The sequence below is a fragment of the Phoca vitulina genome, unplaced genomic scaffold (genome assembly GCF_004348235.1).
Source record: "Phoca vitulina isolate PV1807 unplaced genomic scaffold, GSC_HSeal_1.0 scaffold67, whole genome shotgun sequence".
NCBI classification, from domain to species: domain Eukaryota; kingdom Metazoa; phylum Chordata; class Mammalia; order Carnivora; family Phocidae; genus Phoca; species Phoca vitulina.
This window is the reverse complement of record NW_022589770.1, coordinates 14,349,214-14,354,235: the sequence shown is the minus strand read 5'-3', so window position 1 is coordinate 14,354,235 and position 5,022 is coordinate 14,349,214.

The window sequence follows — 5,022 nt, the reverse complement described above, 5'->3', positions numbered from 1 at the left end:
TTTTTTATTATATGATAGTGCCTTAATTCTTACCTCAGTTACGCCATCCATGCAAACTCTTGGCCTCAGGTACTGATCTAACAATATAGAGTGGATTAAATTTTAGAAATTCATCATTAAAATTTGAAAAAACATATAAAGGCATGTTACTGAAAGGTTCAGCAGCAGCATCTTTATTTACAAAAAGTACTGTAACAGTATAAAAGCAGTCGTAGGATCTGAAAAATAGGGTTCACTACTGGACCTACTAAGTCCCAGGAGCAAATCACTCTGAGCTTTGTTTTTCTTACCTGGTTTGTAAAATGAGAGCTAATCCATTTTACCTTATACATTTTCTTTATGTCCCAAATTAGATAATATATATATTGTGCTTGGATAACTGAATAAAGTGTTTTTTGAAAATATTCTGCAATGGATAGGATTTCATATTTGGTTTCCAGAAAATTGTTCAATTTGACCAAACAACTAACTCTATTAGCAAGAAACTCTTCTATTATATTTCCTGCTATTTATACCACTCTGATATTGCCATTTTGAAATTTAACCATTAGCCTATTTATTCCACTTCAGTTTTGAAAATAGAGTCACTAGTTAGTTCTACCTAGCTATAAATGTTTTCTGGAAACCACTGTGCTTTGAAGTGCTGAGCAGCAGATTCATGTTATTAAAATTTTATAAACATGATTTTATTTCAGAATGGTATTTTATATATTTATTTGTATAAATATGTATATAAATATAAATTTATATAAACAAGTAACAGGAGATTTGGCTGACCTTTGTCCCTGGTTCCTGAAAGTTACCCTCCAAATCCTTGGAATTTCCTCAGTGATAGGAGTGTCTCTGTTTTTCAAGGTAGGTCCTTCAAACCAAACTTGATAGTTTATACTGATGAGGTAACTTATGGTGGGCCCCTAGATAGTTTATGATAATGAGATGATTCAGAATCGGGGCTGGCCACAACGGAGAGACCAGTCATGTGATTAGATGACTGGGGCTTTGAGCCACATGACACTAGCATGAATTCCAGGAAAGGTAGTAAACTAGAGATTAAGTTCAATCTCTTGGCCAATGATTCAATCAATCATGCCTATGTAATGAAACCCCAATAAATTTTTGACACCAAAGTTCAAGTAAATTTCCCTAATTAACAGTACTCAGTGCAAACTGTTACACATCAATGAGCTGGGAGGGCAATGTGTCCTGACTCTGCCAAGAAAGTACATGAAAGCTTTTTATTTTAAACCCTCCCAGACTTCTCCCTACATGCTTCTTCTTTTGGGTTTCCTGATTTGTGTCTCATTTTTTTGTTTGGTTTTTGCTATAATAAAACTTTTATAAAAAATATAGCACTTTCCTGAGTTTTGTGAGTTGTTCTAGTGAATTACTGAAACTGAGGAAGTAGTGGAAATCCCCAAATTTGCAGCCAGTTGGTCAGAAGTGTGGATGTCCTGGGAACCCTCACTTCCTCACTGTTCTTCTAACTAAAACATTGATTACTATCAGTCAATTTTTTAACATACTTGAAATATCCTTTTGCTTCTTTTCCATCAATGTCATTCCTGTGCTTCCTTCAAAGTTCAGCTATCTCTATTATTTTTTCAAGGCTAATTTTGGTTACAATGTTGATGGCATTCTGTCTAGCACTGTAGGCATACATGATTTATCTCCCATATAGAGTATACAAACCATGAAGGCATGTGTTCTACTTGGTTTTTTATCTTCCTGCTGGGACACACAATAATCTAGAACTAGGACAAATTAACTTTAATTTGTTATTTGTAGCTTCATTCCATGATTATGACAAAATTTTGTCAAAATACATCTTTCAGAGAATATGCTAAACTTCAATTCTTGGTCTTGTTATTCTACCCTCCAACAGCTATTAATGACTTCATACACATATATGTGTATGTATGTGTACAGAGGGAAAGAAAGAAAGAGGGGGAAATTTATTTTAAGGAATTGTACATGATTGTGTAGGCTTGGAAAGTCCAAAATACAATGGGTAGGCCAGCATGCTGGAGACTTAGGGAAGAGTTGCAGATTGAGCTTAAAGACAGACTACTGGCAAAATTTCTTCTTACTTGGGGAAGGGTTGGGGAGAGGGATCAGTCTTTGTTCTGTTAAGGCTTTCAACTAATTAGATGAGGCATGCCCACTCATATTATAGAGGGCAATCTGCTTTACTCAAAATCTACCAATTTAAATGTTAATCTCATCCAAAATTTAAATGTTAATCTCAAAAAACATCCAGAATAAGGTTTGACCAAATATCTGTGCACCATGGCCCAACCAAATTGACATATAAAGTTAACTATCACATTTCTTATCTTTCTTTTCTTTGCTACATCCTTGAATTCATTTTTTTAAGGAGAACTGAGTAGGAGGAAGAAAAGAGGGATAAAAGAAATGTGCCCACAGGCAGAGTTAAAATATCAGAGTAGTAGGGTGACCTGAGTTTGCCTTGTCCCTTGAACACAGCTAGATCAACATCCAACTATTTTGAACAACTAGGAATATGATCTGAGGATTAAGAAAACAATCTGCATAGTTGGAGAGAGAGAGTGTGGCAGATGCAAGGTTTGGAGCCATGAATGGGGGGAGGAGAAAACTGCTGGGCCACGAAGGGGAGGGAACCCTTTTTGCGGAGCAAAGTCAGGGAGAGGGAGAGAGTGGGAGAGAACGCAGTGCGTAAGAATCACACAATAACCAGCACTGAGGAGATCCTTGGGTCACAATGAGAGAGATCGCTCCCCTTCCCGGAGTACATTAGGAAGAGTGTATTTTGCCTCCCTAAGGACAAAAGGTCAGCTAGGAGCCATTGAGTGGTGCTCAACAGCAGGGACAGAGGTGTGAGCCACAATAGGGTTAAACCTCTGTGTTTGCCCCAAGTGGCTGCTTTTCTGGGAAGAACTGAGCAAAGAGCAAAGACACAGGCAGACTGAAGAGAACCTGGCCACTGCTTTTTGCTGTCTGCCACAATAGAGTCAAGCCTCTGAGCAACTGCTTTTCTGGGACAGAACAGAATAGGGGACTGAGTCGTGTGCAGACAGCCAATAAATTGGTTCCAGCTTTTCACTGAGCCTTACAATAAACTCCAGCCTCCAAGCAAAACTATGCAACTGCTTTTCTGGGACAGGACAGTGCTGAGCATGCTGCGAGGCTCTCCTCTGGGGGAGGGGAGTGGGTCTTTACCTTGCCAGGCGCTTTAAAACTTCAAGTTTTGAATCCTAGCCACCAGCCAGAGATAAAATAAAGGAGATCTGTGGCACCAGGTGCGGGGATGGCCCAGGAACAGACAGGTTAAGGGCAGGGAACTTAAGAAAGCCTGGGACACAAGAGATTGTTTACTTTTCTGTGAGGACCTCCTGAGCAGCTATGGCCAAGAGCTCTCCTCCCGGGGACAAGAGGGCAAGGTGATGCCACATTCTTCCTCCTCCACCATCTCTCCCATCCCCACCACTCCCACCCCCCACCACAGCCCACCAGGACAGTCAGACTTCAGAGAGAAAGGCAATATGTCCAGTGGAGGCTGCAGTCCCCTACACTAAACCCCGCCCCCTGCACCTGGCAGGGGCATCTATGAAAGGGGAAGTCAGGTTGTGAGCCAGCCCAGCAGGCCTCTCCCTCAGAAGACCAACACAGGTCCCCAAATTGTATCAAGTCTACTGATTAAAGAGTGCTCCAAAACATCAGCTTCTGTTGGATATAGGACCAGGCTTCCTTCTATTTTTTTTCTTTTCTTAATTTTTAAAAATTTTTGACTTTTATTTTTCTATTTCTTATTTTTAGTTTTTGTCTTGTATATATTTTTTCTTTTTTTCTTTTCTCTTTCTCTTTTTTTCTTGTTATCAGGCTTATAATTTTTTGTTCATTTGTTGGTTTGTTTGTTCCTTCTATTATTTTTCATATTAGGCTCCTTTTTTTTCTCTTTTCTTCTTTGCTTGCTCTTTTCCCTTTTTTTCCCCTTTTTCTTTGAAATGACACTTAAAGTTTTTTGTTTGTTGGCATTTTTTTCCTTTTCCTTTTCTCTTGTCTTGGATCAGGCATTTTTTTTCTTTTCTTTGTTTTTTTTTTTTTTTTCTTTTCCAAGCTTATCTGAACAAACAAATCAAAGCACACCTAGTTAAAGTTCCAAACACCACCCCCTACAAACAAGAAGGAACTCTGTAGAGGATGGACCAGTGGGAAAGAGCAACCAAAACCAACAGCAAAGTGTATAAAGCACACAAGAGAAATATTTCCTGAAGTTTTTGTTGTTGTTGTTGGTGGTGGTGTGGTGGTGGTGGTGGGTTTTTCCTTTTTCTTTCTTCCTTACTTTTTGATCAAAATGACATGATGGAGAAATTCACCACAAAAGAAAGAATAGGAGGTAGTACTCACTGCCAGGGATTTCATCAGTACGGATATAAGTAAGATGTCTGAACAAGAATTTAAAACAATGATTACAAAGATACTAGCTGGGCTTGAAAAAAAAACGTAAAAGACATTAGAGAATCCTTTACTGTAGAAATAAAAGAACTAAAATCTAGTCAGGCCAAAATTAAAAATGGTATTACTGAGATGCACTCCTAAGTAGAGGCCATAAAAATGAGAATGAACAAAGCAGAAGAGCAAATAAGTGATGTAGAAGATAAAATGATGGAAAATAAGGAAGCTGAAAAGAAGAGGGAAAGAAACCTTTTAGATCATAAAGGGAGACTTAAAGAACTCAGTGATTCCATAAAGCAAAATAATATCCATATTATAGGAGTCCCAGAAGATGAGGAGCAGGAAAAATGGCAGAAGGTTTAACTGAACAAATAGCTGAGAACTTCCCTAATCTGGGGAAGGAAACAGACATTCAAGTCCAGGAGACACAGAGAACACCCCTCAAAATAAACAAAAATAGATCAACACCCCAACATATTATACTGATGCTTGCAAATTACAATGATAAAGAGAAAATCCTGAAAACAGCTCCAGACAAGAGTTCCTTAATCTAAAAGGGTAGACACATAAGGCTAGCAGCAGACCTGT